The following is a 24,523-nucleotide window of genomic DNA, read 5'->3' as shown; positions in this document are numbered from 1 at the left end:
TCACAGACAGAACAGGAACGTTTCTGTATATAAGGGGCGCGGATGCTGGAGCTCCTGTAACTTACAACATCTATTGCAGCTTCAAAGAGAAACCTCATCTGAAAAGGCGGTGGGACCAGAGTGCTCTGGGCACAGGGCAGCTGAAAAGTGGCCACTGAGGAGCGATCCGGGGTTGCAGCGAGAGCAGTGAAGTTTACCGCCGACAGGAATGTTCACATAGAGTCCAGGAAACACAAACACAAACGCATTTCCATCGCCGTTGTGAGTCCAATTCCAGTCGGCTAATTTAAAACCGCGGTGAAGAACTCTGCCAATGTTCCACGGCACTCCGCCTGTTTAATCATGTTTCCACACTGTACGCTTTGAAGACGCGCCATTGATGTGGATGAAACCTTTCTCTTATCCACCTGCCTGCTGCTGTCTGGGTGATGGAGCCAGTCAAAGAGAAAGGCTGAATGGAGTCGTTGCCTGCAGCAGTCCGAAGCCAATCTGCAGACTTCTGCAGCACAGGCATGAGGCCGTCCTCTTCTCCACTTTGCCTTGCGCCGCTGCTCTTTAATTGGCACAGCACTCCGGAGCGCGGCAGCGATCAGCTGATACAAAGCGATGCCTGTCAGTTACCGGCGGACGTTCGCTCCCTGAATGCAAACACCCCGGGACCGCTGGGGCTTCTCTCTGAGACTCCCGCACAACAAAAAAGCACAACCACCTTCTACGGATCAGAGCACAACAACAACAATAACAACAACAACAACATCTCTCAAAGTCTCAGACAAAGCCCCTTTTCATTTCCCACAGGAATAAAACGTGTCAGGGGTTTGCAGAGGTATTGTTTTGCTCAGTGCAGCCAAAGGGCTGATTCTAAATGCAGGTTTGCTGCCTGCACCATTCCTGGATCGTAATCACCGGCAGCCGGCGGCCCTCCACCGCTGTCACACAGCTTTATGCACAACAAAAATCGGGCCGATGAGTCATGAGCTCAAACCTCTGGTTAATTACACAGGGGACTCGTGCTCTCTGTCACTTAGCTCCAGGCGAGTGAACCAAATTATTGTGTTATTAGTTCCCCACCAGCTAACACCCAGTTTGTTTGGTTTTAGTTCAAATGTTCCTTCCCAAATGTTTCCAACTGATTGATGGAAATTGAAAGAAAACGATTCACGGCATTCATCATTTATCAGCGCAAAATTACAGTTTGGAGCCGTCGAGCTCAGCATGATGACCTGATCACCATCAGGCCGTTTCTCGTGCTAATTAAAAGAATTACATAGTTTGGATAATGATGAATTTCAGTCTCCGGTCACAGTTTTAAACAATCTTAAATATAATGGACCACATGGCATGAATGGTTGGAGATACCGCGGCACCTTGTAGCTAATTAAATGAACAATGATAGCCTTTATAACGCCTCCCACACATTCACACACAGACAGAAGAGACGCAAGGACAGATGTGAAAGCCAAAAAGAGACTGAGCCGTGTTTATTGGTTTGCTTCTTTTTACTTCTGCATCTAAAAGTTGGAATTGTAAACAGCTGGAATGTAAAAGGACACTGCAAGCTGCTTTATTGACTCTCAAAGCCGTTTCATGTTGTATCGTGTAGAACTACGGAATCACAGCAGTTTCTATGTAAACAGATCCTCTCTGAACAAAGGTGAATATGAGCTCCAATTATTGCTAGTTTATTGACATTGTAAAATGTTCAAGCAGCAACCAGAGCATTTCAACTTCCTGTAATATATGAGGGCTTTTGTTTCCTTCCTTTGGAATGCTACCAACCGATCATTCACTTCCAAGTGGCCTGTCAAACACACAAATGAAGCCATCTTTTGCTGCTCAATTGTCTTCTCAACATTTTGATGAATGAAACTATTTGTATTGTGGTTCATATGATAAACACGAGTAGAATTGGATTTTCACCCTAACCTTTTATCAGAATGGCTGCCTTTAAAAATCCATAGTTATCAGTCAATAAGACTAAGAGTCTAAAGCAACGCCAGCTGCTGTGTGCACTTTAGAGCTAAATGCTAGCATCAGTATGCTAACATGACAATCTTAGTTTAGTGTGTTAGCATGCTCATACTTGTTAATTAGCACTAAACACAAAGCACATCTGAGGCTAATGAATGTTATTTGCTTTTTAAGTATTTGGTCAATAACTAATGAATTGGACCAAAGTTATTAAAGTCCTGAGGGGAACTTAAAAATGTCTGCAGCAAAGGCCGGGGCAATCTATCCAACTGTTACGGCTGCTTCTGCAGGGCAACGGGACCCGAACGCAGACGGAGGAGGCAGCAGGACGACTTCACTGATTTATTGATGAGATGGCTTACAGGCAGGCCGACGGTCCAACAGGAAAGCACAAAGCAAGAAACCAACAAAGCAACCACGACGAACTGACAGGGACAAAGTGGCCGGCTTATAGAACGAGTGGCTGATGGGGGAATTAGATGCAGGCGGGGAAGTCCAAACAACTGTGGTCAAAATATGACGTCATATGTCTTTTCCTAACCACTGTTCTTTGACCTCGAGAGAATCGGACTGCAGTCGTGGACCGACCATCTGACTGACATCCATAGATCCATGACGTTGGCGTGGCTGAAAGCATGCCAGTTGGATGTTGGGCAGTGGTAAAGCCATTCTAAGTCTGAGGCACGGATAAAAGCTGAGGGTTACCTCATATCCACAACAACAAAAAGAGAAACACTTAAATCCAGGCCTCTAGTTGACAGCAGACAAATCCACAGCTCCATTTCCCCGCAATCTAGTAAGATGTAATAGTTGCATCTGCTGCTCCAGTATAACATATGACTCCGAATGGAACATGGCCAACAATACATCTCAGCTCATTAAATGTAATCTGACATGTTGGCGGAGACGGCACATTCCTATTTATAGCTACAGCCTTGTGCGTCCATATGTACCGCTCGATCCTGCACCGACTAATTAGATGGTTTGTTGGCCCTCTTGCATGTTTACAAGCTTCATTAACATCCAGCATACATTTCTGCATTTTCTAGTGTGCTGTTAAGTCTTCAAGCGCGTGTGTGTGTGCGCATCTGTCTGTTCACGGCTAATCTCGCATAGCTAAAAGCTAACGGAACTCAACACACAGCTGGACTGACCGTTTGTGTTTAGAGGTGGCGTTCAACAGTCAGCGTGAAGCGTGAAGCGTTGCACAGTGAACTGAGGTTTAGCTACACAGAGCCGGTTCAGACAGCTGCGTAGGTTAAAATGAGAGCGTTGAGTGAGACCGTCGAGCAAAAAAAAAAAAAAACACATCTAAAAGGGGCTGCTCTGGTTTGTATTCATTCAACCAAACGTTACAGCAGTGGTCGTTGCACACACACACACACACACACACCTGGTTTTTCTATTTAGATCTGAAACAATGACACGCATGAGCATATAGGAAAATTCATCAAAATGGAACCAAAAATATCCAGTAATTCTGTTGACATTTCCAGGCTGATGTTTTCAGTCTGGCCAAAGTAAATTAAAGCTGAATAATAATTAGTAAAAAATAGAAAACCAGGCCTTCATTATATGCATGTTTTAGCTCTAACAGCAACATCTAGAATAGCCTCAATGCATAATGTCTGTTTGTCATTGATCAAAAATAAATGTAGAGTCATGAGAGTGGTAGATATCATCCTGTTGTTGTGTTATTAGTTTATGCTTTTTTTGGCAGTCGGGCTAGATCACATTATGTATGAGCCCCCCCCCTGAAAACATCATATCATCGACCCTGTATACAACATAAATTAATTCCCCAGATGGTACTGTCCTTATAGTCATAGTAGGGCTCATAATGCACAACAATGAGCCCAGCAGTGCTTCACAGACAGGGCTTAAAATAATGGCGGCAGGACAAAGACAAATCGATGGTGGATTTTAGGTTAGACAAGGGCAACTATGCACCATTTATCAACAGGCAGTCTGTGAAAGGTGCTGAGGAAGTGCTTCACGGGCTACGGCCACCATCACCGCCAACAGAGGAAGGGAAATATATCTCCATCTTCCTGTCCAAAAACAGCTTGATTCAACAGAAGAGTGATTAAAGAAGTAAAACAATATCTGGTGACTGTACTCATATTAAAAGTGACAATAATAGCCATGATTATGCTCTCTGTATTTGTTTCCACTGTGTCGTCACTCCAGTGCTTAAAAATGACATTCTGTGCACTGGTTGCTATGGTAATAAAATAATGAATGTGAAGATGTAGGCCTCGTGTCTGCAGAGCGGCACAACTGCAGTTTCTCTTTTCATTTTCTGGGACTGAAGATGGCCTTTGGAGGAAGCTTTTAAAAAAAAAAAAAAGATCTATAGTTTGTGGAATAAACACACCAGAGTAACTCAAAAACAATCTAGCATCCATTGTAGTAGGCTGACGGATTGTTTTTAGTTTTATTTTCGTTTCAAGCTACATTCAAGTATTCTTATTATAAGTCTTATTTTTTAATCATAACAATGGATCTATCAAGCTTAAATCAACGTTCTCATCAGTTTATATGAAGATGGATTTAATCCTGCAATCCAGTAATGATTGAAATGGCATTCATGTCATTACACACACACACACACACACACACACACACACTGATCCCCCGATGGCCACTGCCGCCCTGCCGACTCAGTGGGTGAATTGGGTGAATCCCTTCACAAGAGGCCTGAGCTGTCTGCTCGTCCTCTGAGTCACGGCATTCACAGCTGTCAGCCGAGGGCTCTGGAGCCACCGGCCTCAGATGCAGTTTTCTTTCCCAAACTTTTCATGTCAGGAACAGCTGAACACAAAAAAAAAAAGGGAGAATGAGGGCGATATAAAGTGAGTATGAAGAAGGTTAGGGCCTCGCTGGCTGGGGATCAGTTCGCCTACTGGCTATGGATACAGAGTTGAACAAGCACCAAACACTGTGTTACGGCGGTCCAGCGGGCTGCTCCAGATAAAGAAAAGAGAAGATAATGGAGAAGAATGCTTTGTGTTAAAACGAGACAAAGGCCACACATGAGAGAGAAGACTGAAAAGAAAAAAAATGAGGTTTCGAGTCTTCAGAAGATGGAACAATTTAATAGAAGGAGGAAAAAGAAAAAAAGTGAATCAAAGGGAGAGTGAGAACATTATTTTCCAGCGCAGCACCCGCAGAGAGCAAGATTCATGGCTGCATTGTTGGAGTCGTATCGAACACAATGCCTTTTAGGATTAACCAATGACCATTAGGGCCAAAGCCAACATCTGGAGCGAGAGTGGCGCTGACTCGATAGCTGGTTAATTGGAGAACAGTGAGACAGTGAGATGGGGTCAGCCACGCGCAGGAAGATGCTCAGCAAGCAGAGGTAAGGCTGCACCAACACCCCGACATCTGGAGCGTCAATTAGCTACTGCAGAAGCAGAAGACTGATGCTCCTATGCAACCAGCTGAGCTTGCTTTTCCTCTTAATTAGTGTTTTTTTTAGCGGAAAAGCCTGAGAGAGCGGTGAGCTAAAGTACAGCGATGACAGAGAACAAGGCTACAATAAGCTAATTAGAACGGGAGCTATGATTCATTAGGCAGACCTTCTCGATCAGCACATTGGACAAGTTTAGCCCAAATGAATGTGTTTACCTTCCTAAACAACCATGTGTGTTTGCAGATTTTAGCTCTTTAACTACAAATTATGTATACTTAACATTTCTGCTGACCATTTTCAAATGCGTTCTGTACAGTTTCAGATCTTACGCGAGTTTAGTTTCAGTATGAAAACACAATATAGCAACTTCAACAAATACAAACGCAGACTTGATGTTCACTGCAATGATTACGCCTTCAAGTTTCAAGATACTGCTGTTAGATTTTCATACTGGAAATGGATGGAAACCAATGGACGCATGAGAACTGCAGCATGTTTAGCAAAATTATGAACATTTGTAGTAAATGGGTTAAAACTTGATCATTTAAAGTTTCAAATGCTAAGAGGTTCTTTATAACATTAAAGGGGACATATGCTCATTTCCAGGTTCATATGTTGGGTTTCTACTACTACTTGTTTACATGGTTTAATGTTAAAAAATACATAATTCTTCTGAGTGAGTGAGTGAGTTGTCTGGACTGTGTTGGTTTGGTTTCATCAGATTTGACTTATTGAGCGGCAACAATTAGTCCATTCATAGATTATTCCATAACCATGAAAATAAACTATTTTGATAAATGATGAATTGTTCTTTTTAAGCTATAATATTTTATTTGATATATTTGATATATTGGATATTTGATCATTAAGATTTCAAGTTGTCAAGTGTGAGGTTTTCTTCTTTTCCTTTTGCCTTCTCTTTGGGTTTTGGACATTTGATGACATCGCCTTGTGATGGAGGTTTTTCACTATTTTCAGATGTTTTATAGGCCGAAGGATTAATCAACTCATCGACTTGATCAATACTGACATGAAATCACTGACTGACCATTCGACCCACCAACTGTCATCAGATTTTGATTCAAATGTTGCTAAATCCCGAATTGCAAATCATCGCCCTTCTCTAGTAGAAGCCCACTGTACACCAGGAAGTAGAACACGGAGGAGAGAAACAGAAAAACAGAACTCTCGAATGTGAATTTAGCGAAAGACATTGAACTTTGGGTTGACGTAGGATTCTTCATACAGCCGTATTGAGAACTTGTGTTTTCAGGGCCTTTGAATAATTGCCAGTGAAGTTCTGTTATGTGTAACCCTCTGTGCTCTGCTGCAAAACACTGCAGGGCCTTGACAAATCAATGGCAATGACAAATCTTAACTATTTCCCTTTATGATTCACCCCTCTTCACCGCGGCCCACGGTGAAATGACTATTTCATTTCCTTTCCTGTGACAGCTCAGGTGAGTTACAATGAGCGACTTCCATCCCCGCGTGTCTCCAAGGCAACCCCGACATTCCATTTCAAATTAATTTGGACAGAAGTGCTTTTACAAAATCGAGCGCACAGCGAAGGCTTCATTCAATCCTAAATGGAGAAAGAAAAAAAAGAAAAAACACAGGGCCAAATATCAGTCCATTGGAGACTGTTGTGCACAGTGTGCCTCTTGAAAGCGTGAGGAGCGACTCAAATTCATTTGATGGTGGTTGTTTGATGAAGATGATAGCAAGAGAAACTGTATGTGCAATACCTGTGGTTGCTCCTCTGTGTGAATAAATACAACTTGCCTGTCCACTGGTCAGAGACATTTGTAATAAACATGGGCGTAACCTGTGCATTGGAACTCTCAGGAGCTGGTTTCTATTTCACGGCTGGCTGCGTGCGGATGTAATCATCTATAAGCATAAACAAGGGTATTATTTGCCTGCGTGCCCCAATTAGAGATGTCAGGGTGGTGGGGCGAAATCTACATTCAGACCGGCTTCAACGATAGTAATAGACCAGACACAGATTTGAGAGGGAACAAGTGTCACTGGGGGAGGCTTTTCAGAGGCAGAGCTCTGTGCTGCCTGTCACACACACTGCCCTTCTCCCCGAGATAAGAAGCAGAAATATATCTCCCTCCTCCTCCCACCTTCTGCTCTCTCATCCCCTCATACGTGCAGTTCATTCACAGCGGAGAGACAGGATTGAGCACTGCGCCTCCTTCCCTCTCTGCATTCATAGCGTGGAAATAAATTCCTACTATGTATGTGCGGCGATGGGGAGGGGGAGGTGGAGGGCGTCCACCGGGGAGGGCCGCACCGGAGATTGCTGACGGAACAGGAACGCTGTCTGATGGCGCACCAGAGGAGAGCGATTAGAGGAAGTTTTATCGTTTTTCCCAATATTTTTGGGGGCCTCAGTTGGAGGAGAGTTCCCCCCCCCCCCCCCCCCCCCCCCTTCACAATCACTGACAGGTCCACTTCCTTCTTGTCAAGATAAGGAAGCATTCTCTTCATTGCAAGGAGACACACGGTGATTAGCTGACGCCGGAGGACACAGCATCCACTGAATCATCAAGGTCAACCTGCTAGAAAGCCCTGTTTTGACAGGATTTCTCAGTAATGGCTTCCACTGAAAAATGCAAAGCTGAAAATTGAAAATTGGACCAGCTTGCGCAGACGAAAAAAACCTCAGACCGAACGGCCACTGAAGGCGAGGATGAGATTAATGTGGCTCAGATATTGACCGACTGAAAAGCCGAGCCTGGAAGACAGAGAGAGAATGTCAAACAGGGAAAGGGAGACCGATTGGCTGACTGATTGAAGGAGAACAGGTCACACCTATTGTCTCTGATCCGCCCTGACCATGAGTCCGTCCCCATGTGGTGAGAAAGAGACAGGATGTGATCGAGATCAAAGGGAGGGAAACAGGCCTCCGTCAGGAGACGAGGACACACCGACCATCCGTCATCAGCTCCTCACTCACATCGCTGCCCCGCGGAGAGGAGGCGCGCAGGAGTACACACCGAGGAGCTGGAGACACCAGCTGAAAAAAGAAAACTAATTTTAAATTTAAGCAGCTTCCCTCAAACTGTCAAGGTGAGGTCGGTCCCTCCTCCCCCCTCGCTGTGTTGCTGCTCCCTGCTTTTACATCTCAATCTGCGGCGCTCCCGTATCGGCGGCCACGCGTGAGGCAAGAAAAAGGCCACGATGGACATCCCACGACTCCCGACCTGCTCCGATTGCAGATGTCCTCAGGCCATCTGTCAGAAAGGACTACGTGCTAGTGGGCTACGAAGCGGCACATATTCCAGCATTAACACTCCACCGCACTGCCCCCGAGAAACGTCACGCACATGCTTTTATGAACGCGGTAATGCCTTTGATATCTCATGAAGACTGTATTTTATTTATTTTTTCGGGGGGTCTTAAGCAATGTTTCTGGGCTAATCACTGTCGAAATGTGTTTACATGCCGCAGGAAGGAGCTGATATGGAGTGAAATCTTCAAAAAGCAGGGGGCTTCTATAATCTGCAGGTTGGGGGCAGGATTAAGGCACCTTTCAGAGGAGGCGCCCCGCTATAATCCCCAGCCTCGGCACAAACAACAGTTTGTACATTCATACACAGATTGGGAAGCGAAGCAGGCGTGGATCACTTCTGTGCGTGCCCTGAGCTGATCAGTGGGGAAAAGGCGGCGAACGTGAATATCTATGCGAGAAAACTTTTAACTCCCAGGAAGTGATTTGAATAACATTAAGAGCGTGTTTTTATGGATGTAGAGTGGAGTGTAAATAGTTTACAGGATATTCAACCTCTGTTTCTTTATAAAGACTTTAATACTTGACTACTTTCTTAACAGGGATTGTCTAAAGGCAATGAAGTAGTCCATGAAAATGAGATATGACTTTACAGTTAATTACAATTCCTCCTCAGCAGGTCATTGGTTGACCAACCAGCCCCGAACCCACACGTGCACATGTAACACTTTTTGCACTGTGGGGATGCTACATTTGCATTCAAATCCATGTAATAATGACCAAAGAAATGTGATCTCCGGTTCTTGTTTTTTTACATTGTGTGACAATGCATCGAATTCATGTCTGGTTAAAGGTGGTGGTGGCATGGAAGATTTTGTTCATCGCACGTACACCCACACGCAGACCAACAGTGCTTTTGGAGCAGAGCCCATCGGAGAGGAGTCCCTGGCTTTACTGCAGTAATACAATCTGTCTTCACTGTCTGCAAGCCCATACCAAGAGACGGGCTGCAGAGGCCGGCCGGCTCTCTGGGGGACCGAGGATGGTGGCGGATCCAGCTTGTCAGCACTAGACACCGGGGTCTAGAGGAGCCAGCAGGCAGGAGGGAGAGGGAGGTTGTGAGGGGACGGGGGGGGGGGGGGGGGGGGGGGACACTTTGAAAGCTCTCGTAAAGGTCAGGTGAGCTGGCTGCTGCTCTTCCAGTGGGCTACCACTTGGCGCCTCAAAGGTTAGACAGAGCCCTCGGCCGCACCGGAGGTGATGTGAGAATACAAGAAATGTCACCAACACCGATGCGGCTCCAGACAAAGTCGATACTGACGCAGCAGCAGCTGCACAGGACGCTTCAGCCGTTGTTAGAGTTTCTACGCCAATCATAAGCTTGGCTCTGCCGATGTAAACATAACTTAAAGGATGAACACCTGCAGTTGTCTAATTGCTCTCAGTGGGCCCCCCCCCCTACCTTTGTCGGATTCTCTTCGTCCGCCCTAAATTGCTCGACAAAATGAGGCTGACTGGGCATGTTACAGCCGCAACAATAACATGATCCCCAAACATTACGGTGTCACGGTGAGACATTAGAAGACAGAATGGCTAACAGTAACAACCCCCCCTTCAGTGTCACATCCCTTCTGTGGCTCCCCATATGGGTAGCAGCCATGATGGGCTTATTAATCCCCTGGGAGGCAGCGGACCGAGGATGAGTGTGTCCAGGCTTGCTGTAATATCCTCTGGCCAGGCACCGCCCGCCCCCACTCCCTCCACCAATGCCATCTGTTTCCTCTCCCAGCACTCTGGCTTAAGTCCCTTGCTGAGCATTGGTCTCTCCCGCTCTTCCGGCTCTCTTAAAAAATGTGCCCCAATCTACACAGAGGCTCCAAATGTACCTGTGTAATGCTCAGCTATGAATATACAATAGACACGAAGAGTGCAGCGGTAGGATTTTCTGCAAGTAGTAAGAGTTACAACTGAGTGTCGACACATTAGTGTTAAAAAGCTTAGAGTTTCCATGTTATGTTTATGAGTTGAATTTTTCATTAGAGGAAAATAAATCATAGAAAAACTAATCAACAACAACAATTTAAGATCGATTTTTGCCAATTTATGGATTTTTGGATAGAAAAATGCAAAATAGAAAAATCCCAAACAAGAGCAGTTTTCATTTCTGTTCATGCTGTCAGGAGTTTGACTCAAATTGTCAAACTCCTGACAGTTATGTCTGCTTACAGAAAGCCGTCAGTAAGTTTCGATCCATATTGTACATATAGAAATGGAATTGAGAGACGACGTGTGTGACCAGATTGTCTCACAGGTTACCAGTTTACAACTAAATCTAAACCAATTAAGAGCTGAATAGTTGTCAGATGATAGACGTTGGGTTTCCGAGATAGCATTTTGGCTAAAACACCGCTTTTGCTCTCCACACTGTTTATTCAACCAAATCCTCAAAATCATCAAAACTACTCGGACTACGAAGCGAGACCAGAACTCCTACGATTTGCCAAGAGATTATGTAGGCATGGGTAGAATATGAAAGTAATTTAAGGCAAAAGTTTGACGTTTTTGGAAATACTCTTACTTGCTTCCTGGTGGCATGGTATTAATCTTGTCATCTAACTCTCTGCAAAAAATAAAAGCTGCGTATTACCTATGTCAGACTTATGGTTACTGACAGCGGCATGACTGTCAGGAGGCTGGCAGTGTTGCAAGAAGACATGTCTTTATCATGTCTCATCAGCTATTCAGAGCCAAGTCTCAGTTTCCACCATCTCGTCAGATTCTAACACACTTACCCTGAGGGTAACTAGATCACAGATCCATTTCTGCCCTTACTCAACTCACTCTAATCCTGTCCATCTCCCACATTTCCCACTTTCTGTTGGTAATCATATTTGTTGCCTCTGAATAAATGGCTAACATCCTCACAAACCCTCCCCCTTAATTAAACAACTGCACAGCTGCCAACGCTAAAAGCCTGAGGTCCAATGCCCCGAGTGCTTGAAAGCTACTTGAAGGGTATAATCATCAACCAGTTGCAGATGGGTCGAACATAGAACTTTGCATTGCTTTGTGTCGGCCTAGTGAGCTGTGCGACCTCGCACGCTTCCTGACTCACAATGTGAGCTTTAAAAGAACCGAGAGGATCCATGGTCCTCGACGCCTAGCTGCGTGCCCCCGAGGAGGTAGATTCTCCCGTTTCCCCCTAATGGAAAAGGCATTCGGCATGAAATTTCCCCTGACAGCTGACTCCTTTAAACCCAGCAAAAATGTGCTCCACACTGTGGGGTTAATCGATGAGGTTGAAGGATAGAGGATAGAATCCAGATGAGAGTCAGATTCCGATGTGCAGAAGGAGAAAGACAACATCTTTTCATTCCTGCTTTTTATTCAGGCTGCAACATGTCTGTGCTAGAGCTCCAGGCCTGCAAATGGACATTTCCTGTTGTGAACGGAACAAAAGAAAAATGCCAAAGTGCCGAGCAGTTTGGTGGCGGCATTCGTCGGGGCCCCCCCCCGGCCATGGCACCCAGGGGCCACTTGCCTTCACTGAGCGCGTAAAGGTCACACACTTTTCCTGTAGCACGGCTCTGGAGGAGGCCAGGGTCGCTTGACAAAACACTGTACACTATTCACCGCTGAGTCCTTGCACAGCAGAGTATTATTTGAAGTCTTCTGTGGTTTCATTTATTGTTGAAGTTTATTGCTTTGAAAAACATGCTGAAGGTTCTCACCTATATTTCAAGCTGGTCGAGCCAATGTCATGTATGAAAAGAACTTCGGCTGACACTCACTTTCACCCGACGCTTTCTGCAGGTTCGATAGATTGTTGTTGACACAAAACCGATAAAGATCCATCTAACTAGCAGAGACGTTATTAATAGCCTGAAACGTGCGCCTCTCTGAGAGACACGTTTAATGTTTCTATCTGATCTTGCTCGAGAATCCTTGAACCTTGTGTCTTCTAAGGAGATGAGATTCTCCTCGCAACAAAACAATTATCCAGCGACAACAGCACTGCAGCGTATCAAAGGACTAGAAGGTCTACACTCCTTATGTAAGAGGGCGATAAAGCCGGTAAGTTCCCATTGCTAAGAAAGCCGGTCTTCCCAATAATACCCCTTCAAAATGTGAGTCAACAAAAGCTCTTTAATGGCTACTGCGAGCCTTCCGAGATAGAAAGGCTGTCAGTGAGTCTCTTTTATCAGACTGGTTAATATAAGTGGGTACCCGTGGTTAATAGAGGCGCAGCCAGGGACAAATGCTCCGACTCGAGCACAATAGCAATAGTAAAATGTCCCTCTTTATCTCCATCTTCTCGCTGAAGCCCTTGCCGGCCCAGAATAACTTAACAAGGGCGGAGCGGCGGCCTGGGAGGAGCGCAGGGCCTCAATGTCCTCTTACCTCACCGCTCTGTGCCCGCCTCCCACCACATACTCATTTCTAACTCTTCCAGTAAAGGTCCACGGAGAGCAATGAAGCCCAAACATTCTCCTTGATAGGAAATTGGCAGCCAGGGTCCATAAACGTTCCGCCGGTCTCTGCTGTGTGAATTGCTGCAGCGCGCCGCCGGTGTTTGGCCTCGCTGAGCTCCCAGGACGGCTCCGTTTCACCGTCGGTGTGTTTTCATCCCTCTCCTGCATCTGATCTGGAGGCTCTTTGTTTAATTGTCTCTCGTTGGCGTTCTCATTATGACTGTTCTTTTTGCAGCGTATTCTCTCGAGTCTAATGTTCGCATGCGTGTGGATAAAGCTGCACTTTTTTCAAGTGTTCTACTTAAACAACACAGAAGGGGTTTCTGCTGTATTTGCAGGCACAACTGGAAACTGACTGCATCCAGTTTAATCAGCCTAATTAGCATAAGGAGCTGGAAACGGCTTCATTTCACTTATGACCAAAGTGCAAATTCTACTGATTGCATGAAGTTTAAATTGCTCACTAAATCAGGGATGGGAAGCTTTGATAGTAACATGGTACAAAAAAAAAGAAGCATTAGTGTATGACAGAGAGGAAAATAAGCCTGCATGTTGTAAACTAGTTATGCAGGTGTGGTAGATGAATTAAAATGAGTTGTGTATTATTACAGATGACCACAATGTACAATCTCATACATACAACCCCCTTAATATTCCTTCAACATATCATTTAAGAATTTAATGCAATATAACTTTTGACTCACGACTGCAATTTACAGTTAACACCATCCATCATCCAACTGCTGGTGAACTCTAGTCCAATAGTCTAATTACCGAGATATCGTAGCAAAGATTGAGTAATACAATTATAAAATGAACAATTTACTATAAATGCTGCAGTAAAAACTTCAACCATAGCTCCCTAACAGATGACTATAAATACTGTGGGGAGGAAGTAACCGGGGATGGAAGGGAGAATGGATTAATTGACAAAATGTAATTGTTTCATGATTTCTCAATACCTCCAGAAGGTGTGGTACGTTTGTGATGTTTTATCTAATCTTTGCTTTTATTGTGAAATATTGAATCATTTGACCATGTCGGGCCTTGAACGGTTACTCAAATGAAAAAAATGTGAGAGGTTTAGAGAAAACATGTCTGGTGGAACTGCTAACAACTCATCTGAATCAGGACAAGGGACCACAACTAGACTCTTCTAAAAAGGTAAGGAGCAACTGATTCAATCTTTGCTAATACATTGCATTTTATAAGCTAATCATCGGGTTTTTATGTATCTTTACCTGTAAAGACACCAGTAGGTAGTACTTTGTATTTGCTGGCATATATTTCTTTGTATAACAAACAATACTAACACTGACATGTAGTGAATGGTTCTCTGGACAGAATCTTGCCGATCCTTCCACAGTTGATGAACTGGCTTCTCATGCTGCCAATGCTTTCATTCCATAAACTGGATACAATTAGTCGGAGTAATTGCTTGCGGTTGCTCCGTCAAAGTGGTGACAGAGGTTTGGAAAAGGATGTGATCGTGTGAGATGTTAAGAGGATTTCCTCTGCTGACGGCAGCAATGTGTTACTTCGCCTCTCGGCGGAATAGACGCTTCGACATGTCTGCAGAATACCCACAATGCATCTGACATCGTTATCTTCAACTAACCAGACTGCACAATTCTGAGTGAAACTGGCTACAAATTACACTAAAAAAAAACTACGGTATAGGAAGGATATTTAGCTTGACAGCGATCTGTTTGTTGTGGATTTTCCACTGAGAGGGTCTGTCGCTGGGGGGCTGTCACCTTATATAGCTTGTCCTCCTCGCAGTCCAATATCAGGTTTGAATTCACAGTCTGGGGGCTGCGTCTGGCAGACACTGTCTGATAGAGCTTCTAAATAATTCACCATCCACTATCCATGTCCATATACCTGTAGACTGTCTCTCAGAAGATTGTAGTTACCATAGATACTCACTGGCTGCCATGTTAGGCTCACTTCACACACTCAGAGTACATGTTATGGATGCGATTTCACAAAGAAGGGTTGTTCTCCTGATATTTTTGTCCTTCTTCGTGTGTATCTATCGCGAGTGATTCGTTTTTTCCTGATTTAACTTGTGCCAGCTGCCAATAAGAGTGTTGGTAGTAAAATCAGTTGGCGTGCTCTACGAGTCTCCACTAACAGCGCGACGCCTCGTTATTTAAAGGAAATGACTGGTGCTTTTGGAAACAGGTGTTCTCCATTTTATTTTTGTTGCTGTTGTTTTCCTTTACGAATAACCACACATTCGCAATACCAATTTATCAAAGTGAAAGGTCTGTATTCATCAAAAAGGTGATGTTTGGACTTACTGTACTTCTTACTTTGGCGCAGTAGTGCATGGAGCTACATGCTAACATGAGCATGCTGACATGTTTTTGATGACAATGCTGACAAAGTAGCTAACGTCAAGCAGGTATAATGTTTATCATCCTAGTTTAGCGCATTAGCACGCTAACTTTAGCCTATTAGCACTTTACACAACTCACAGCTGAGGCTGATGGTAACGTCATTAGTTTTGCAGACATTTGGTCATAAAACATAAAGGACAAATGAAAGTTTTGACCTGATAATATTGTTGTGATTTTTTTCCATATTGCCCAGCCCTAAAATAGCTGCATTTCTTTGCAATCACTTTCTATGTGTCTTCATTGTCTGCATTGTCATTGACGTACTACATTTCAGATGCATCTTGTCAATCAGCAGCAGAATTTATTACCTGCTCCAGTTAAGTATTCTTTTTGCTATCATTTCACTCAATTTCATATTATTTCATCCTTATATACAGTAAATATCATACACTGTATCACACTATTACAAATATTAGATTAGGGTTCATTTCACTTGTTAATTAATGAAGATGTTAAGGATGCAGTAAGGGATGTAGAGGGAATTCTCGTGTTTAATAATGTGATAATTTGCTCTAAAATGTCACTTTTACACTGTGCTGCAGGAGAGAGTTGCATGATATATGTGTCTTATTCCTCATACTTCGGCAAATAACTTTTTTTTACTCGTCTCTTGAGGGCATAATTGCTCGAAATCTGCGTCCAGGTGGTGTTAAGTGGCCAGCGATCCATGTTACGAGATGATCAAAGTGTAAAGTAAAACCCAAGCTGCCGGAGAAGTGGGCTGGTCTTTCTGTTAAACGGGTTATTTATTATTTACCAGCAGCCGTTGGGTCATAACGCTCCCAATCATCTAACTGAGGAGGACCATTCTATCAGACACACACAGGCACACGTACACTGAGACAGAGAGACATCCGTCAACTCCAACGTCCACATGATTTGACATCATCATAGCAGGAGAGCGTGATTGATTCACCCCCTCCCCCATAACAGCTGCATGACTCTCCCTGACAGCGTGGAGTGAGTTGAACACACACACCGTTCTGACAAAGACACTAACGTGGACGGGTATGTAACGCCGAGTTCAAGCAGCTAGACGCATCAGCCGCATCTGAGCCGAGGATAAAGGGAGCAAACTGGTATTTTAGGTCCGGGCTCGCTCTGAAAAGGGGGAGGCAGTGCAGCGACTGCAGCAGGCCGGGCTGATATGAATTCCCAGCGTGCTCGACAAAGAAAAGATGGAAAAGGTCAGAGCCCGCATTCATCTTTTCAGCACACATTTTGCTCGCAGCGCCACCTTTTTTTCCTGCTTTTTATTCCTCTGCGGCCTTGGTCCTTCTCCCCCCCCATCACAATCTCTCTCGGGGGTAAATAAATGGAGTTGTGCCACGTGGCGCGGCTCAGCACTGATGACATTTTGTCATCTGCTGCTGTCTGCTGGTGTCACTCACGCTGAACCATTGTCACTCATTACACGCTCTCCCACCGACAACACTGTTTACCCAGAGCAATTAACATGCTGTTTGTTCAGGAAGACTGTACGTGATCCAAATGAATGGTATTCTGATTCAACATTCACACGGGTTTAAATAGACCACATAAATGGGGGAGCTGGTGCTAGTGGGGGGGATTATATTAGTTTACCCTTGTAAATACTGTTTTTAATAGGTGAGAGGCAGGGAGAGGGGGGTTAGTAATTCAGCCAACAAGCCGTTGCTGAGGCTCCGTCTCATTTCCTCACTGAGTCATCATCTCATCTGGGCCCGATACCTCCCCACCACCTCACCCACTCAGGATTATGGCTGCTCTGGATGGACTGCTGAGAGGATCATTTCTCCCACTCACTCTTTCCCTTCATCTACACTACCTATCTATACCTGCACAACAAACACCTGCCGACGCTGCACGTGTGTGTGTGTGTGTGTGTGTTAAATCTCTCGTGGGAGAGCTGCAGAGCTCATGTTGGGCTTTTGGGGGTGCTTGTTTAAATGTCACGCCTTTTTTTTGCGGATTTTTGCAAAACAAAAGCAAACTTCCAAATTAAATTTGAAGGTTTGCCTCCAAGTGCAGTTCTCCTGAGCCCATATATTAAAATAAGCACATTGTGTCATCTAAATGGAAAGATGTGTGTGAGTGTTAAAATCTGCAGATGGATGCGTAGATGGTGTGTGTTTGCTGAGGAGATAATAGGGTGGGATGTGTGTGTTAGTTCTCTGGAGTCGGGACGGCAGATGGTTTTGTGTTGAGGGTGTGTTGGCCGCAGCAGCTGCTCTCATTGCGCCTCTCTCCATTCTTCTCACCCTCACACACACACACACACACACACATAAACATAAACAGACTCCTGAAAAGTACACCGGGATCACCTGATGGAATTCGACACTGATCTGCTCCATTATTCATGAGCTGACCGAGAGCAGCTACATGAGCACCCCAACATGCTGTAAATTCCTAACACAGCGCTCCCCTGGCTCTACCCCCCCCCCCCCCCCTCTCTCTCTCTCTCTCTCTCTCTCTCACTCTCTCTCTCCCCCCGACGACACTTTGTCATGCAGAAAACACCATGCAGCCTATGACATCACTCTCAAATTATTAGGGGGGTGGGAAGCTCAGCGATGAGCAGAGTGAATGCAGGCATAGACATTTTCACTGTTTTTCCTCCCCCCCCCCCCCCCTCTCTCCTCGCCTTCACCTCTCCTCTGAGGAACAACTTCAAAGCAGCTCTGAAGTCAGCGGGATAGAGGGAGGGGATCCCACACACGCACGCACACACACACACACACACACACACAACCCGAAGATGGCTAACAAGCATTCAAACAGTGCCCTTTGAGCAGTAGCTGGGTGACAGCTTCAAACGGGCTCGACTCGAGGAGAGTGCGACCGTTTCTCATGACTGTATTGACTTCAACAACGCGGTTTCATGAGCACGTTTTATCACACATCTCTTGCCCAAACACACACACACGCACGCCGGCGTGCACTCGAACATGCACGCAAACGCAAGATCTGATGGAAATCACGTCTGGTAGAAAAGAATGCACTGGTTTCAATGGGTAATAAGGCTAATATTTAATTGAGTAATAATGGGTCTGAGGAAACGGCTGAATAAAACATGCTCTCTTTTAACAATTGCCAGCGTGCAAAAGGACAAAGTTCACTTAGAAACAGCCCCAAAACCCACTAAAAAACCCGTTGGGTTGAATTATTCAGTTTTTAGTCCTTGATGTAAATTTGATCTAATGTTTTTCTGCTTCTTGATGAGGATGAATCTGGGGCTAAGCTCCCTTTGATCAGGAGATGAAGCAGGCGTTCTCTTGATCTTCCAAGTTGCTTAAATGCTCTCCACAGTGGGAGACTGACCTCGAACTTAAAGTTGCGTTCCAGACGCACAGAAGGAATCCAAATCCAGAACTATCGAAAAAGAAGAGCTTAATCCCCTCTGAATGCCAAGAGTGTTTTCAAAAGGACGAAGGGCTGCGAACAGATGAGAGGCTGACCTCGGCATCTTCATCCCCCTACAGCAGACACACAGTCTGCTTAGGTTGTGAAGATGACTCACACTATAGCAGGGAGGAAGGTGAGGCAAAGACAGTGAGAGGTGAAATGGACAGGTGCATGCTCACTTGATCACGACTATTTTCATCTGTAGTGATTGATTGTAGGGACAGAATCTTTTGATTGCACTTTCACGTTTTGATAAAAAGGCCACTGCTTTCACTGCCATGTCATTCATGCTGATGTACACATCTTTGCATTAAAATAAGACTCGAAATAAGGTTCTCCTCCTCCTGAATTCAGTGTATTTTCGTTTTGCCCGTCTGCTCCTCTACTCTGCATCCGTAACATTCGGGAAAGTTTGAAAGTCTCTCCCAGAAGTGAAGCAAAATAAAGAATGAATCGCTCTCTGGCGGCTGGCTGTTAGTTTAGGAAGCGCTTGATTTGACTTTTTTTTGCTTTCTATGTGCGCAGCTCGCATTTCGAACGCCAATATCGCAGTCGATCATGTTCATGACACTGTGATAAGCCAAAATCATGATCGCCATTCATATTTGATTATTTGTGCGGCCCTATTGCACTCCTTCACAAAGTCATAACTCAGTCAAAGTCACACAGAGACAAGATGCACATATTTAGATGTCCTCTGCGTATAAGCGTCCATAAGTCTGCATAGAAATCATAGAAAAAAAGACGCCACTCATAACTCCACAAGTTGAGCAGCATTGTACTTCCTGAAGATGCAACGTGAGCTTCTTCAGAGGCACCGGGATACAGGGTAGAACAAAACATAATGCAATCCCCCCCCACACAGTGAGTTAAAAATATTGCTTCACCAAGCATTGGATACGTACAGAAAAAACACACACACACACACACACACGTGATGATGCTGTGTGAGAAACGGGATAAAACATCAAAAGCAAAGCTCCAAGAAGAGTCAGCCGGAGAGAGAGAGAGAGAGAGAGAGAGAGAGAGAGAGTGTACCTGTTTGTGTGTGTACTCAAAGGAGGAGGATTAAAAATGGATGCGCTTTAAAACGGGGAAGAGTGGCGTGCTATTTTGTCAGCCTGAGCGCTGGGACACGGACCCCCGCTGCGAAGCCGGTGGAGTGGGGGGATTTTCTCACAGGGGGGGTGGGGGGGGGGGGGGGGGGGGGAGAATTCATCTCAGATAACCTTAGTGCTGAGGGGTGTCTCATCGCAGCTGCTAAGGATTCTTCAAGCACAAGACGGTTGGCGGTCACAGCATCAGGATACCTCCAGCACTGGAACCACATCCTCCAGAGTTACAGTAAGCACGAGTTCCCTCTTTCACTAATGAAAGCACGAGTTTGTGAAACACCCGTTTGGTTTCTGTGACTCAGCTGAAGATAGATATTGGAACACAGATGTGTGGATTTTGCCCTTCAAGCTACGGTAATTAACAACATGACCGATTTTTTAAAATAGCTTCAAAGTTTGGACTTGAAAACTGATTGGAATAAATTAGGCAATCTAGAAATCATTTACAGATTTTCTATTTTTTTTTTTTAAATCTACATCCAATATGATGATGCTTGCTTTTAATGCAGCCTTTTGGAGATTCCTTGATAACACACTGATTTGCTTTGGTCACTTTTACAGCTCGTCATTATCGTAATCATCAATCATGAAAACACTGTGACTTAAACTAAGAGAAAAACACAGCGCTACAAAATGCAGTGTGATGAAAAGGAAATACATCTAAATTTCAAGGACGACTGGCGGAGCAAAATCCAACATGGTGCATTTTAACTTTACAAATCAAAGCTTCCTTTGAGTATAAAACACAGTTTGTGGAGTGAAATAAAAGAGGAAAGAAGCTCGATTTAACTACACTGGGGTATTCCCAGAAGCAGAAATTCTCATCAATTCAGATCTTCTGAGAAATTGGAGTTAGTATGTGCTTGTTGTCAATTTAGACGACGTCATCGTGCATCACGATATCTCCACATATGATTTCATCACAGTATGAATCCACTGAAAGACGATAAATTATCATTTTGAATTATCGCCCAGCCCTCCATCCCATCCACCCACATGATACAGCGGTAAAACTCTTTAGCTATAGAAATACTCCCACAGCGCACTTGGATTTGAGGAACACAACCCATTAAATAGCAGATGAAGGAATCACCACCTGCAGTGATGCCATACAGCGCGGCTACGCTGCACTCCACACCCCGACAACTGGAGTGCACTTTCAAGGAGAATCACAAAGTGATGTTCCAGGACAATTTTCAGATCCCAGTCTCTCTGGCACGGCTTTCATTCAACGAGCAGAGATGCCCCCCGCTGCTCTCACGTTGCAGCAATTCCTGTGTTTGGTTTGTCAGACCTCCTCGTGGTGAGACAATGTCTGGGCTGCTGGTGCTTGCCGGAAACACTTCAGCCTGATAGAGAAAAAAACAGCTCTCCATCCTTCCTCTGCTACCCGTTCAACTGTCAACTCTCTTGCCCCCCCCCCCCCCCCCTTCATCAACAGCGGCTTCGCCCTTCAGGAGAGCTGAAAAGGAAGGAAGTAGGACATGAGGAGGAGCCAGCGGAAGGAGAAAAGAGGAGAGTGCAGGGAGGCCTGCACTGACAGAGGCTGCATATGGGGAGAGGGTACACCACTGAGATGCTGCAGAGTGGTGGTGGTATCGCTGCTCGTCCAGGAACAATGTGAACGAGGAGCAGGCAGGAGACAGATGCTTTGTGGGGAGAGAAACCGAGAGACAGACGGTGGGGGAAGATAGAGCGAGGGTGACTGACATTCTCCTCACGCCTTCTATGAGCGGCTAATCCCTCGATCAGCCTGTTACCTCACCTGGGCCGATCCCTCCAGACAGCAGGAAGACCCGCTTTCCAAGACACACTCTGGTATTCTACTTTGGCCACAGACCGGCACCACAGTGGTGCTCGAGTCCCACTCAGCCGAGTGTTTGGTCAGCGCTGTCGCTGTCCCGTCACTCACACGGGTCCTGCTGACTTTTCCTTTTTAACCGAGCCGCATGTCACACAGGGAGCTCTGATTACTGATTCACGGGGTGTTCATGGGCCAGACTGTCAATCGCGATGCTGAGGATGGGCTGCTGTAGGCTTTTGTGAAAGATGACACAAAGCAGTATACCGTAATGAAATTTGCAGCAGCGTGTTGGATTGTGAGTTTTTTGTTATCAGTCAGGGCTGAAACTAATGATTATCTTCGTTATTGATTCATTCCCATTTAATTAAGCATTCAGTTTATCAGAAAATAATGAAAAATGTCCTCCAGATTTTTCCAAATCCTGAGGGACATCTTCAGAAGGCTTGTTTTGTCCAACCAACAGTCCAAAATCAAAAATATTCAGTTTACAAATGCTCACATTCGAGGAGCTGGAAACATCACACATTTGGCATTCTTGCTTTGAAAAATGACTCAAATGGTTAATTGATGATGGAAAAAGCTGCCAAATCATTTTCTGTAAATCAACTAATGGATTCAACTAATTGTTTCAGCTCTAGCATTAATATTTCGTGTCGCAATACATTACTCCATGTTTTTGCAGACGGGTCAGAGCTGTTCACGAGCACTGAGATCCTCTGTGTAATAAATCAAAACACTTTACTCTCCCTGTGGGGATGTCCTGTGATGAACGCTCACTCTTCTTCTGTGTGACTATAACATATCATATTTCAATATTAAAGAAGATTATTATACATTTGTTTTGTATATTTGTTACATTATGTGTTGGCATGTCAAAGGGATCGTACACAGCCTAATGACTGCAAAAGCCACCACAGCAATTCAATTAAGCTCATTCTGAATCCTTGTTAAGTGATCTACATGTTCATGCTTTTATCTTAGAGAAAAACTCCATTAATCCCTATACATTGACTGCTTTTTTTCTTACAGCACAGATCAAAACCTGACACTTTTCCCCCCAGCGCAAGATGACAGGACTCACACAACTGCCCCTTATAAATAGAACAACACCGGGGTAATCAGCGTGAGAGTCATTAAAGACAGGTTCAGTGAGCGTTATAGTATTTTAAAGGATTCACGTACAGGAAGAATAAAACAGGGTAAAGTTAAAGCTCATCTGCCAGATTGACAAAACAACATATGAGCTAATAATAGTCTTTGTCTATTAACAAACTATTCACAATAACTCATAAATGTTCAATGTAAATTCGGTAACTGCCCAGCCCGTGACAATTAAGCATCCTTATGAACTAAATTGGTTCAAATCCCTGCTTCCTTTAGAGAATCCAGTTTCATATTTAACTATCACCGACCTGTTTTAGACAATGCTGAGTGTATAAACAGATGTACTGATGTGTTCTGGGTAATCCCGTAAATGTGTAAACTGAGTGGGGGCGGTTTAACCAACGCAATACGCCCCTCAATTCACAAAATATAGCAACGATATAAGAACGGTGACATTAAATGCCGCGCAGCTCGGACAGAGAGAAAATAGAGGAGAACAAAAAAAAACACAGCAGCTGGTCACAGTGTGGCAACGGAAATCGACGAGTTATTAAAAAAAAAAAAAAAAAACACACCACCATCTGCAAAGCGAGGAGAGGCTGCCCAGCAAAAACACGGCATCACCGCAAAGCCCTTTATCACAGAAGTATCCGTCTACTAAACTAACCACAGGGTGAATATATCAGCAACAAACGATAACACCGCCTTAATGCGCGCATACTGTATTTATGGTCCTGGAACGGGAGCTCGTTCTTCTTCAGTGATGCTGCCCGTTATATTATCCCCGCTACCTCCACCAACTTGATCCCATTTGAGCTCCCTCGAAAACTCTTACCTTTTCCTGCGGTCTTTTGCCTCGCTGGTGTCGGCGTTTCTGGCGGATATTTCGCAGTATTTTCTGTGACTCGAGGGAGGGGGGGGGGGGGGGGGTCAGTGCTGATGTTGGACCGCGTCTTCCGTCACTCCTTTTCGGCGTTAGCTAGCAGCCCCGCTGCCTCTGCTCGGCTTGTGGTGCTGAAGTGGACAGCGCACCGAAGAGATCTGGGAACAAAAACCCACCACACTGCGCCTCTCCCGGCCCGCCTACAGGCGCAGCGCCCGCTGTTGGACCGGAGGAGCACCTGCAGCTCACAACGAAATGTAGTCAAATGCACTGTGATAGCGTCACCTAGCGTGGTGAGTACACCATTTTTCTGTGTAAACGACATTGTCCTAAACATGAGCAATAGTCTGGTGGTTCACTTATGTTATCATTTGGAAGGCATATCCCTAAACCGGCTTCTTTAGCAGAAGACATTTCGACATGTCGCAGGAGGAAACGCACAGGTGTAAATAATTAAGCTGCTGATGGATGAATTCCATTGAGCTGCAGTTCCAGGCCCCTGGTGTTGTGTATGCTGGTTCACTGCCACTGCTCAATGGGCCACTCGAATCCAACTGAGCCCTCTGTTATTAGTACCAGTTGTAGTCAAAATGTCTGCTGTGATAAAGACCTGTGTCAGTGTATTCAGGAATGTTCTTCTATAAACTGTAAATGATTTATACCCCCCAAAAAAAGAATGTTTAAGTAACAGTAGACGCATAGGCATTTGACACAGAGTTAAAA

General features: G+C 44.8%; 1 protein-coding gene across 1 annotated transcript in view; it reads right to left on the bottom strand.

Annotated features, from left to right (window-relative positions):
- Positions 1 to 23,824, bottom strand: part of srrm3 (serine/arginine repetitive matrix 3) — a 68,010-nt gene extending 44,186 nt beyond the window's left edge. The window contains exon 1 of the mRNA XM_076102591.1: positions 23,753 to 23,824. The gene's annotated coding sequence lies outside the window, so the exon portion shown is untranslated. The remainder of the gene's footprint in view (positions 1 to 23,752) is intronic.
- Positions 23,825 to 24,523: the final 699 nt, after the last annotated feature.

The sequence above is a fragment of the Anarhichas minor genome, unplaced genomic scaffold (assembly GCF_050575085.1).
Source record: "Anarhichas minor isolate MPS153535 unplaced genomic scaffold, ASM5057508v1 ptg000027l, whole genome shotgun sequence".
NCBI lineage: Eukaryota > Metazoa > Chordata > Actinopteri > Perciformes > Anarhichadidae > Anarhichas > Anarhichas minor.
Note: the sequence above shows the minus strand (reverse complement) of the source record. Positions and strands in the feature narration are given on the sequence as shown.